Genomic DNA, 14,295 nt, shown 5'->3' on the forward strand with positions numbered 1-14,295 from the left:
GATCATGGGTGGATGAAGGATAATGTATGGAAGTGGATGGGACACGGTTGACTCTTTCTGAACAACATCTCTTGAACATATAACGACACTGATGCGATGGATCGGTAGCATTACCCCAAATGTGGATGGTTTGGCGAGACCATGGTGATGAGACCGGTGAATGAAACAACCCAACCTGATGTGGTACGGAGGAAAAGTGTCATGTTCAAGAGCGACTTGCTACCATTAAAGCTTTGAGGTTCTCCCAATTTTTCCCCAATCATTTCTGACCAGTACCTCTTTATTTTTGTCAAGCTTGAGGAGGATAACATATGCTTGTTCTATAACCTGCCCTTCGGGCAAGCCCATCGCTATATTTTAACGAGCCTAGCGATAGGGAAACTCGTTCTCGTCTAAAGACAAGTTTGTCGCTATTTAATCATTTTAACGAGTCTAACGACAAGGAAAACTTGGTCCTTTTCATTTTTAGAGAGTCTGAAAAGGTACAGAAAGTTAACTCCAAAATTCCTTTTTCGTCATCTAATCCCTTAAGTCCGAAAAAGTATAAAACAATACAGAAGGGATGAGTTTTCGATAATTTTAACGAGCCGAATAAAACAAGCGCTCGACCTTTTTGTGCAATAATCCCTCAGGTCCAAAAAGATTAAAATCTACGGGAGGGATAGCTCTTCCGGTCATTTTAACGAGCTGGAAGGCCAAAACTCGGCAAACTTTTCATATTTTACGAGTCAGATGAAAAGAGCTCAAAGAAGACTCGTCTTTTGAGGAACGAGTGATAAACAGGGATAGCAGCAGATTCTAGGTACAGGTTGGAATTTTCCAATCACGGCAGTGTCACAAGGATGGCTAGGTGAAATCACTCTTCGCAGTTGTTCCTCAAAATGGGTAAACAATCATATGGAGGTGAACGATCGGCCAAATGAAAGTGAAGGTGGTAGGTGCACATACGACCAAGGTTTTTATGGCTGATAAATTTACGATCACAGTGGTTATTTACCGGTACTGGGTTCATTTTTTAAAGAGCTCGAATGCGCCAAAACACTGCTCAATCTTATGTTTATTTTTTAACGAGCATGAACTATGTGCTAAAACTGCTCGACCTTTTTGCATGCCCCCAGCATAATAATGCAAATCGAGGTACATGCCCCCCAAGCTTCATTACATTCGACTCGGTGGTTGGAATGAAGGTTTACCTTTGAGATTTGGAAAGGGGGTTCGTTTCATTTTTTAATGAGGTTGACACAGTAAAAGAACTATCCTCATGACTCTTTGTTTCATTTTTTAACGAGGTTGACACGAGATAAGAACCGTCCTCGGAGTTTTAGATCCATTAGAAATAGAAGGTTTCATATTCCACTGTGGCCACTTCCGCCAGATTGCTCGTAGGCGGTAGGGCAAAAGTACCCATTAAGGCAGGGTCTTTTAGGAGACCTACTCCGATATTTTGGAGCGAATGATTCCTTCCATGGATCATTGGAATGCTTCCCGTAACTTGTGAACTGTTGGGGAGAAAAGTTTGTTGGTCGACGAATGTAATTCCTCCTTGGAAGGGAAATGCAATCTTCCTGAAGTAGGTCGACACAACCGCAGCCATGGCATAGATCCAGGGCCTTCCCAATAGGATGTTGTAATCGAGCTTTCCATCAATTACTTCAACATCAATTCCTATTGTTTTGCCCCCCAGTTCAACTTGCAAGTTACTTAAAATCCCGTATGGAGTGTATGATCGTCCATCAAATGCTTTTAACGTCGTTGAAGATTTCGACAAGGGTGGTGAGCCTAAATCTTTCCAGCAACTCATCGACATAAGACATGTAGATGCCCCCTCATCAATAATTGTTCGATGAACAGTTTTGTTGAGGGCTTTCACTTGAATAAGGAAAGCTAGTTGAGCTGGTAATTGAGGGTCATATCCTTTATGATCAAAGGCCACAAGATTGGAATCTATTGGGCCAATCCCACCTATTGCTGATAATAAAGCTTGCTCTTGGGAGAGGCAATTTTGCGGTACCTCAAGTGTCGACATAGCGGACGGCGATTGGGCCAGGTCCTCTACTATATTATAATTCTGTGCTACTTTGGCACGAGGATTAAATGTCGATCTGTGTACTGCTCCCTTTTGCGACTTTATCATTGGCTCAGGAACGATGGGTGGCACAACTTTGGTCAAAGTTGTTGTCGAACTACTAGGTTGTTCATTAGCCTTGTTGTTCGACAGCTTTGGATTTCTGCAATCTTTATTCTTCGTCAAAGCATCGTTTTGTTGCTTCGAGACAGACAACATAAGCACTTGGGATCGGGAAGCATTTTGATTAGCAACCAGATTTTGACTTGGGTTGGGAAACGGATCAGTCAATACTGCTGGGGTTTTTGAACTCTTAAAGAGTTTCTTAACTTCAGCTATATGTGGACAATCTTTCGTCCAATGATCCTCATCACATATATGACACCCTGCCGGGGGTTTCCTTTTTCTCCCTTTCTTTTTGTTCTTGCCCCCTGGTTGCTTCAGTTGTTTGCCCTTGTCGGTCGACATGGAATTTACTTCTGAGGCAAGAAGTTCTTCATTTGCATTTTGACTATAAATTTTGTGCTTGCTAATCACGCCATCGCCGGTGTGAGAGTCATTGTTTGATTTAGGAGGAGGAGGAATTGAGAATTCCGGTCTAGGGGCGTCAGGTATTTTGTCGTAGAGCGTGCCAGACTGAGTATAGACCAAGTCTAGATATTGCGCATGAGCGATAACCTGCTCTTCCGTTACGACTCCCCCCTTTGCCACATCTTCCGTGATGGCAGGAAGTAATGACTTGATAAACCATTCAGCTAATAGCTGATCGGGAACGTATGTTTTTACCATCCTACGACGACGTCGCCACTCATGTATATGATCAGATATGTGGGTGGCAGTCGTCTGTTTGAAGTTGGTAAGGAGTTCTGTTCCCGTTTCATACCTTATTGGTAATTGAAAATGGGTTAAAAAGGTTGTGGCTAAGGTACTGAAGTTGTCGAACGAAGCTCTAGGCAATTCAATGTACCATTTTGCCACTGGACCCGTTAACGTCCTCTGAAAGAGGCGAAGTCGTATCGAATCATCATTCAGGGTGTTTGATGAACACCATAGATGGAATGTCATCACATGATTCGACGGATCTTCACCCGGATTTCCATTAAATTTAGGAATGTCTGACGGAAGTTTATGCGGAATCGCTGGCCACCAAGGGGCATAATCAATTGGATCATTCGTCAGCCGGTTTAGATGGTATACCGGCGTACATCGTTGGAGTAGCAGCAGGAGGCTCTGCTATTGCTGTGTCGGACGACACAGTCCTAGATGTCGACGGTTGTTCAGACATATTGAGTCTATCCAATAGATTGCCTAGTGATTCTACAGGAACTTCACTGGTGATAGACTAACTTCGAAGATCAACGAGGGAAAGGTGATGATTATTCCACTTAAAATAAATTTTATAACGACGCTTTAGACGCAACTTGCTTTTTCACTTTTTAAGAGTCGAGAAAAAGCTAAAGATGACTCTAGTCTCCTTCGATGTTTTAACGAGCCCGAAGTGACAAATGCTCGGCTGGACTTTTTCAGTTATAGAGTTTGAAAAAGGCCAAAAGAAACTGCTCTGGAGATCTAGGCAGAGGGTGTGCCAAACCTTTCGCAAAACCACAGAATACGTTTTACGGTACGGGTGGTCGATCTTCGTGAATGCTGTGTTCACTGCATTGCGATCAGTAGGGCGTCCGACACGGCTTCCTATGGATAAAAGATATATGTCTATAGGGGTCTCCCAATATATACGCGACGGTACGTGGGAGCACAAGTCCGTATTAGTGCCACCAACTCTCAGGAGGAATCACCCACCTTCGTCGAGATCGACAGTCACTACGTTTAACGACGCCGGAACACATCTCTAGCTTAGACCTCTATGTGTTTGCATTATGTTTCAAAGCGTTGTTAGGTTCATTCAATATATTTTAAGTTGATCTTTTTTAAAGTTTGCCTTTCAAGGTTCACGGGTCTAGATCTCCAAGTGGAAGCAAGAACCTCCAAGTGGACTCAAGAACTGAAGAATAACTGAAGTGGGAGAGGACACTAGTCAGCTTCATGCCAGCTACAAGCTGACTCATCCTTTCTCCAAAACTCCTATATATAGAACTCTCTCATGAGGTCTAGGGAGGCTGGAATCTTGTGAATGTAAGGAAGTGCTGTTGGTTTTAGTATAGAACTATTGGGTGATTTGCTTGAAGGAGGTGAAGAGGAGATTTCTATCTGCTGGGAGGTGTTGCTGGATTGGGCCTCTTATGGTTGTAACACTCTCGGAACTTTACTTCTTCCATTAATAAAGCATTTGAGGTTCTTCTATATGCATGTGTCTCAATGGCGTATTGATACTTGTATATTTGATTTATTCTAATCCTTGAATCAATTATGAATGTATGCTTCTTGTAGTTTCCCTCTCTTGTCATTTTGCAGGATCTTTGTGTAGCTGGGCCAGTGAAAGAGCAATGAGCTGGGAGCAAGCAGCAAAGAGGGAAGATTGGATCAATCATTAGCGGAAGATAACGGTTAGTGGATCTCTTTCTCCTATCTCTTACATCTCATAAAGAAGTAATCTCGAATAGCTTTGCTTTGATTGTTGCTGAGGTACTATCACCCTTAGAGTGGGATAGGGTCATTCCGTATTGGATACTTTTCCCAACAACAGATAGATACAAGAAAATTAAGTTGCGGAATGAGAAATTGAAGGCTGAGACTTATGCCCAATACTTCAAGCAGACACCTGCGAATCAAAACTGGTTGATGGTATCCTTTAACATCAAAACAAGTAAAATGCAAATGAACTTCATGCAACCTATGGCGGAGCAGCCAAGATCATCAGTAGACTATAGGAAAGCAGATTTTGAGGTTTTGGCCAGTGATGTTCCTCCCTTTGACCAAATTGAGTTCCAAAAGCAGGCAAGTGAGATGATCTATTCCACATTGACTAGTAAATCTATGACTGCACACAATCTTCAAACTTTGTTGGATAATATTAGTGCTCAGTACAAACTGGAATAGGCCTCCTCATAGGCCAAGGACAACAAAGTCAAGTCACTGTAAGACTTGGTGATTGAGATTGGACATGATCCCAATGATGTCAAGGCTGCAAAGAAGTTGATAAAGAAAAAGAATGAGGATATTTCTACTCTCAAAAAGCAATTGAAACTACCTCATTCAGAGCACCCATAGACAAAAGAGGTCTTAGGAAGCCAAAATCATTAGGAGGAAATGATGGACCTTGTTCTCCAACTAAATGATCAACTGAAGGAAATGGAGAAGGGGTTGGACAACTTAATATAGCTGAAACAGGCCAGCCTCGAGACAGCCACTGCCAATGTCATTCCAACAGTCACCACAGTAGTAACATCCACCTTGGCAGCTTCATTGGCTCCTACAGCTCCACTAGCTACAACACTACCAGATGCCACAACATCTACATCAGGAACAGGTTCAACAACAACAGCAACTTAGCCAGGTGATGAGGAAAGTAAATTGGTCAAGGAAATGCAAGACATGTCCATTCAGACCACATAAATAAACAAGCTTAAGGAAAAGATAACCAATCTAGAGAATGATAACAAGCTTGCACAGATTATTCATAAGGAAGAAGTTCAGAAGTCAACTAGGTTGACTAAAAGGATGAAGATCTTGGAGAAAGAATTAATGTTGAAGGAGCCACTTGGCCAAACCAAGGAATAGTTATGGGCCAATATCATTGACTCTGTCAATGATATTTGGCCATCCATTCAAGTAATTTTTGAACAAAATGACTTAGTGAAAGAGGCTACATAAGCCATACAAAGAGTAAGGGCATAACTAGGAGACATGCCAGAAGAAGGCACCAGAATCATCCATTTCCTTAACTCCAAAAATAAATATGAATTGCAGGAGTTGGAGATACCTAACAGGACTAACACAATACTAGAGGTAAAAAACGTCCTCACCAAGAGGAATTTGATGATGAACCTTGAGGATAAGTGCCAAACAATGCAGTTTGCTATAGACAGGTTCATGGTTAAGTTTGTTGTTTTGAGGCAGAAAGGTCTACCGAATCCCTTGGTGATAAATGAAAAATTGATGCTGCAGGAAGACTGGAACAGAAGGATAAGAGAGGTGGCAAGGAATCAGGTAAATACTTCATCTATGAATGGTATGCCTACTCGTAAGGTTCTATATGAAACATTTGAGAACCTGTTTTACCTCTAGCATGAGGTAAAACACCTTTTTGTGAACAAAACCACTTTTACCAAGTTTATAGAAGCAGATGAAATTGATGGAAAATGGTAAATATTCAATTACCAGATGCAGACACACGGGAGAAGGTAAATGACCTGTTGTAAAAGTACACAGTAAAAGTGAAAAGAACATAGTAGAAGAAAAGTGACAGGTCAGCCAAGTAAAAGTGTATCGGGTGAAAGTGTATCATTTGAATGGTCAAAGTAAAAAGAAACCAGTTTGAAGACCAACAACAAGGCAAAGAATAAATAGCAAAATATTAGAGCATAAAGACATCACAACCAAATAAACAGGGACAACATACAACAGTTGAATATATTTCTCTATATGGGCACCGTAGCGAGGAGCGAGCTAGGGTTTATGCAAAACAACGCGTGATACAGGGCTGGAAAATCACAGTTTCAGACTGGCAGCATTGTTTCGAAAGGGGCAATTGCTGTCGGACTGGATGGGAGCAGAGGGGTCTAGTGGGACCCCAACCTTTAAGCAGGCTGTCTTGCAGAAACAGCCACAGAAAATGAAAGAAGGAGTCAGAATAGAGGGAATGAACAGCAAGTTGCAGAATAGCAGAAAAAACAAGGATAAGACACCAATAATGTCTGACAAGACAGAAAACACCTCAGAAGTCAGAACTAAAGAGAAACAGAACCAAACAGATACAAGAGACAAAACGGCCGCAAAGATCCCACCCTCAGAAAATGAGGAGGAACGACCAAGAGAGGACAAAGAGCCAAATAACAACAGCGAGGCTCAGCCGGAGAAGGAAGGGGAATCCAGCGCGCGTCCCAACAGAACCCCCATCACCAGTAATGCCTGCAAGCCCAAGAAAAAAGACAACCTGCGGGTAACAATTACTGACCCTGAAATCCAGGCCTATAGGGAGCACATGGCTGAACATGCCATCATCTGTAAGTTTATGGGAATCTGGCCGTCTGAAAGGACTCTGTGCCAATGGATAAGACAGCAGTGGAAGCCAAAAGGAGATGTGCAGTTGCACCTAGGAGCTAAAGGATTTTTCACAGTTGTCTTTACTAGTCTAGAAGACAAAGACAGAGTTTTCGAAGGCGGCCCTTACTTTCTAGCAGCAGCAGGCTTATACATGAGACCTTGGAAGCCAAACTTTGTCCCAGAAAAGGAATCTTTTACTCAGGTACCGGTTTGGATCAGCCTCTTCTCTCTCCCAATAGACTATTGGGGATTGAATGCCTTAAAGCAAATAGGTGATAAGCTGGGAACCTTTGTTAAAGCATCGGAGGCAACCATGCAGAAAAGATACACCTCCTACGCTAGAATATGTGTAGAACTGGATGTATCTGGCGCTCTACATGAAGGGTTATGGCTCGAATACAGGGATGAGGAATACTTTCAGGCTTTAGACTATGAGCAGATACCTTTCAGATGCAGGAAATGCCACGAGCATGGGCATCTGATAAGGGATTGTCCACTGAACAAAAAGGAGGCAGAAGACGAGAAAATACAAAACTACAAAGACAAGAACAACTTCACAAAACCAAAGAACAGGCAGCGTGCCAACAGAAGAAGGATTAATAAAGGTAGCACAGAAAGAAATCACTTCAGTAACCCCTTTGAGATCCTAGATCTTGAGACTGACTCGGAGGAAAAGCAAAACACACCTCATGTGGTGGCAGGGCAAGAAGAACAGGAGGAACCGATAAAGAAAGGAACTACGGAAGGAGAATCAAACGGTGAAATCCATATGCAGGATAGAACAACAGAAACGGAAGAAGAAACAGAGATGTTAACAAGTGAAGCGGGAAGTGAAGACCTAGACCGGGAGCTGGAAGAAACCCTAGCCATGGAAGGAATGGACCTCACGGCGATTGTAGACAGCTGGAAAGCCAAAGGGATTGAGGCAGTACCGGAGGAAGAAATCAGGAAGGTAAATGACCTCTTCATTGCACGGCAGAATGCAGAAATAGAGAAACAGAAAAAGAAGTTAGGCATTTTCAAAGGAAATAGCCCAAACTATAAAGCAATCCTGGGAAGAGCCTCTGCTTCGAGGCACAAACGCCGTAGAGGTCGCAAGACAAGCAGAGAACATCTGCAGGAGCTTGGGGAGATTCTGCACAATGCAGGTATGATTAGACAGCTAAGTGATTACCCGTCCTTCCAAAAACCTGTTTAAACATGAAGATTGTATCATGGAACGCAAGGGGGATCAATAGCCAGGCTAAACAGAGGATTCTAAAGAGGCAGATGCAGAAGTACAACCCGAACATTATGTTTCTTCAAGAAACCAAATGTAATAGAGTTATCATAGATCGCCTACGAGTTAAGCTAGGAAGATTCATGGAGGTCCTAGAGATAGAAAGCCAAGGGCGAGAAGGAGGCTTAGCTACGTTCTGGGACACAAGGAAGTACCAGGTTCTAACAGCTGAAGCAAGCAAAAACTACTTAGCTCTGGAACTGCAACCCACAGGTAATTCTACATCTTTTTTATGCATCAATGTCTATAGTCCCCAGAAGTCAGAAGACAAGATTAATTTCCTAGCGTCCTTATCCAATTTTATAGATAGACACCCTGATGCTAAATATATATTGGGGGGAGATTTCAACATGATAACCTCCCTCCTGGAGAAAAAGGGAGGCCTCAGAAAACTAAACAGGGACGCGGAGGCTTTCATAAATTTCATAGATAGTGCAAGAATGATAGATGTTTACCCTAAGAGTGGGAAATTTACTTGGAACAACAGAAGGGGGGGTGAAAGGCTAATATCATCCAGACTAGATCGTTTCTTAGTCTCGGAAAGCATAATCTTAGATGGAACGGTAGTGGAGTCGAACATCCTCCCTAGTGGTGGTTCGGACCACTGGCCGATCTCGCTTGCTGTGGAGCTTCAGGGCACCCCCAGGAACAAACCCTTTAGGTTCGAAAAATTCTGGATAGAACACCCCAACTTCCTTTCAATGGTGGAAAAATGGTGGTCAGAACCATTAGATATTGAAGGATCCAAAATGTTCAATCTTCAAAAAAAATTAAAAAACATCAAAATGAGGTTAAAGGACTGGAACAGAAAAGTTTTCGGAAATATCTTTCAGGAAAAAATTATCATCGAAAACAAGCTGGAACAAATTCACAAAGCCGGTGCGGCAGGATGCAGAGAAGAAGAAACCTATGAACTAGAAAAAGAGCTTACTCAACAATGGCACAATAGATGCAAGCAGGAAGAATCGCTATGGAAGCAGAAATCAAGAATCCTTTGGCTGAAGGAAGGGGAGCAAAATACTAAGTTCTTCCATAGATCAGCCATGGACTACAGAAGTGCCAACAAAATCCTAGAACTAAAAAACAGTGAGGGAGAAATCCTTAGAAATCATAACGAGATATCAGTAGCCCTTTCGGATCACTTTAGAAGCATAGCGCAAGAACCAGGAACAAACAGAGAGGAGGCCATCAAAGAAGTCACCAATAATATACCTAAAACCATCACAGAGGATCAGAACTGGGCCCTAAGAAGAACAATCACTATGGAAGAGGTCGAGGAGGCAGTGAGAAGTATGCCAAGCGACAAAGCTCCTGGACCGGATGGATTTACCATCAATTTCTACAAAGCATGATGGGACATTGTAAAGCAAGACATATGGGAGATAGTGGAAGACTCAAGAAGATCCAAAACAATCCTAAAATCTCTAAACTCAACTTTCATTGCTCTTATACCCAAAGTGGAGGAAGCTAACACACCAGAAAAATTCAGACCCATCGCCCTCTGCAATGTCATCTACAAGATCATTTCTAAGGTCATAGCCAACAGATTGAAGGCGATCCTCCCTGGAATTATTTCGCCAGAACAGTCTGGCTACGTGGAAGGAAGACAAATTCTAGACAATATTTTGATGGCACAAGAGATGATTCATTCACTTCATTCGCGGAAAGAAGCCGGAATGCTCATGCAGTTAGATCTTTCCAAAGCTTATGACAAGGTGAGCTGGTCGTATCTGGAAGCAGTTTTAGAAGCTTTTGGTTTCAGCAAACAATGGATCAAATGGGTTTTAGCCCTAATAAGATCACCTAGATATTCTATCCTAGTGAATGGCGCCCCTTCCGCTCCCTTCAGCCCTACCAGAGGTATCAGGCAGGGTGATCCCCTTTCCCCCTTCTTGTTTGTCATTTTAATGGAGGGCCTAGGCAGGTTGATAACCAAGAGAAAAGCAGAGGGTCACATCAGAGGGCTGCAACCCATCAGATCCATTCCGGCCACAACTCATCAACAGTTTGTGGATGATACCATGTTACATGGTACTCCATCAGTCAAAGAAGCTTTAGCTTACAAGGATATTCTTAATCTGTTTAGCAAAGCCTCGGGAATGGAGATCAATTTCTCCAAGTCTACTATTTTCTTCTTCAATACTCATCGAGCTATCCAATCTCATCTGTCTCGACTTCTAGGGTTCAAAATTGGCACCTTACCTTCAAGATATCTTGGTGCCCCTTTAACTCTAAAACCTTGGCAAAAGGTTCACTGGGAGAAAGTCCTAGCCAATATGGAAAGAAAGTGTAAACATTGGACTAACAGAGCTCTGAATTTTGCAGGTAGATTAATACTAACAAAAGCGGTATTGCAGGCTATCCCTCAGTATTTGCTATCCATTCTTCCTGCTCCCAAAGGAATCTTAAATCAAATGAGAATTATCCAGCGATCCTTTTTATGGAGCGGTAACAGTGAAAAGAAAAAGTGGTCTTTAGTAGCTTGGCAGAAACTGTGTAAACCTAAGGACAGAGGGGGACTAAATTTGGTTGATCCTTCAGTAGTTAATAGAATTTGCGGGGGCAAAATTTGGTGGAAGTGGGTATCAGAAACAAGCCTCCCTTGGGCCACTCATTGGAAGGAAAAGTATATGCCGAACATCACCACTCAAGAACTCATAAGAATGCAGGAAGCGCCTAACGGTTCGCCAATATGGAACCATGCCAGAGACAATAGAAGTATTGTTCAGGACTATAGCTTCTGGGAGATACGAAATGGAAATCAGGCATTCTTCTGGGAGGATGCCTGGCAACAGGCCCCGAAACTGGATACCCCTCAACTGCTTCCCGTGAAGATTAGCAATCAAAATGAGGGCAAACTCAAAGTCAACCAATACTGGAACCCAACCAGTGAAGACCCGATTTGGAGGGAATGGACAGTTTTCAACTCAACCCACAACGAGGATATGCGGGAAAGCATTCAAGATTTAAATCAACAGATCCTCAAAAGAAAAATCCGAATTGCTGTTGAAAATGATAAGCTCAGATGGGGACCGAAAGGCAACGGGGACTTCACTTTGAAGGAAGCCAGGAGCATCATAGAGAGGGAAGAGCAGCCTAATCTAATGCCCTGGACGGAAAAAGTTTGGGACAATCTTCAATGGCCAAAAATTAGAACGTTCTTATGGCTTCTCATGCAGAGGAAAACTCTGACATGGGAAAACTTAATGAAAAAGGGGTTCAGGGGACCTTCCAGATGTCCCATGTGCAGGGAGGAAGTAGAAACAACGAATCATCTTTTCAATTCCTGTGAATGGGCTTCCCGGCTATGGCAATGGATGGAAGAAGTACTTGGGGCTTCGGATCGGAACAGAGACTCCATTCAAGATACCATCATCAACTGGAGGAGAAATTTTTCTAAAATTCGAAGAGTTGAAAGTATATGGAAGTGCGCCCCAGGTTTTATTCTATGGACAATTTGGAAAGAGCGCAATCGTAGAATTTTTCAGGAGGAAGTCAGAAACATGGAATATGCAAAAGATTCTATCACTATTAACATTAAACAACTTATACAAACAAAATGCAAAATAGAATTGAATGAACAACCTTCAGATCAGGACTTACGAATATTGAAAAGCTTTCAACTGGACGCTGCCAGCAATCAACCATCGGGGGGAAACAGGACTCAACCTTCATCGCAATACCTTAGTTGGCAATGCCCGCCAAAAGGAGGCCTCAAATTGAATTTTGATGGGGCTTCGAGGGGCAATCCAGGCATAGCAGGGATTGGAGGTGTCATTCGAAATCAGGATGGGGACATAGTTCATGTCTATTGTAGAGCTCTAGGCGAAAGCACTAACAATGAAGCAGAGTTTGCAGCGCTTGAGCAAGGCTTGAGAATTCTTAGAACAACCCGACAAGGGAGTGTCATTGTTGAGGGGGATTCCTCTTTGGCTATCACAACGGCTAAACGCTTACAAGCAGGAACGAGAGCCAGTAAAGCCACCAAACATTGGAGGCTGGCTAAGGCTACTGAAAGCATAGCGGAGCTGATAGCGGAAATGAGAGGTATGGTGTTTCAGACAGTCAGAAGAAAGGCAAACGGGGTGGCAGATTTCTTGGCAAACCACGGTATTGACAACCCGAACGAGATTTTAGACAGCTGTTGGCAGGAGGTTAATTGCCCCAACATCAAAGTGACATGTGCACAATTGGCGGAAAAGGATTTGACCCAAGTCGATCACACCTAACCGGTGAAGGTCGCGGTTCAAATTACCGGATTGTTGAAGACACCAGTAAAAGAAGCAATAATTACCAAGGTAATGGAATGACAGGACGTCACCGAAGGTGGAATTCATGGCGGCGGCAGGCCTGGCAGAAGAAAGATCATAATAGATCGAGCTACAGGTTTTGTAGCGTCAGCAGCATAAAAAATAAGACACATGGCAAGGTTCCATATAGGGTGGCAGCAATAACATTTATGGTGACATCAAAAGAGGCGGGTTGGCTCAAGATTTGGCACAGGACGGCCAAACATGCAGGAAAACGGGTTTTTTCAAACACCAATATTCACCATAGCACCAGATCAAACGTACAGGACACTTGGCATATTTTTACTTGGATTATGAGCAGCCATCTTCGAACCAATTCGATTGGTGACGGCCTGGCGTGTGCGAGCCTCACACAAATTTATTTCATCAGCACTCCCACTACCAGCGGAATTAAGTCCCTCCTCAGGAGGATTCACAAGGGAAAACACTATAAATCCGAGGGTAGACACTCTGTTTTTTCCATATTCCCTCATTATAGTGTCGATTACGCATCTTGTAGTGGCAATTGCATTAGCTGGGAGAGGTATAGAGAGTCTGTTATGGATCCGGGAAGTTGCCGGTGTGCTGCTGCCAATCAGGACCTTCAAGAGGCAAAGAGAAGCTATGAGACCCGCACGGCGGCTAAGAACAAACGGAAAATGGCTGATCTGGAAGCCAAGGTGAAGCTGCAGGAACAGGGGCGCACGGAGGAGGCGATTGCAGAGGAGGTGGATTGGATGAAGGATCCGGGCACCCCCTCGAAGAGGGCAACTCAGTTTATCATAACTAAAGCAGAGAGCTAGCGAACCAAAACTCTCATCGCCAAAGCTCTGGAATCGCTTGAGAAAGAAAAGCAACATATCGTGAATGAGGTGAACCTCACGGAGGCTCAAATGGCAAAAATAATCGACTACAACAAAGCTCTGGACGGACGAATCACTACTGTACATGAGGCTGTTCAAACAGTCAATAGGAAGCTGACTCTGCTCATCAGGATCCTGAGGGATACTGTAAACACAGCTCAAGTAACTCCGCAGCAGGCCACCGCCGAGGTGCAGGAGAATGAACCTATCGAAGCACTGCAGGCAAGGGTGGACAAATGCGTTCGGAAGATGGGTCTGGACACCATCAGTCATATGGGCAAGTTTATCTAGGGTAGTCTCTTTTGCTGCTGCCTTCGTCATTTGTATGTTTCGTTCTCAATCTCACTGTGTTAATGTAATGGACTGTAATGTTTCGGCAGTCTCGATTATAGATACAAGCTTTAGCTCAGGCCACCCTGCGCGGTGTGCATTTTGAACTTTCTTTTTGAATCCTCTGAGCAGGTGTCTAGTGATGATATTCTGTAATCCCTGCTTCTTATCTGCTTCGGCGGATTTTTTTGTACTATATTTTGTTATATAATATAAACTTCTGACTTACACAAAAAAAAAGAATATATGTCTCTATATTCTTACATGAAGATATTTCTTTCTCCTAAATTAATTCACAAGACAGTT

The sequence above is a fragment of the Pinus tabuliformis genome, chromosome 6 (genome assembly GCF_031772625.1).
Source record: "Pinus tabuliformis cultivar Carrire ecotype Pingquan chromosome 6, CPIR1, whole genome shotgun sequence".
NCBI lineage: Eukaryota > Viridiplantae > Streptophyta > Pinopsida > Pinales > Pinaceae > Pinus > Pinus tabuliformis.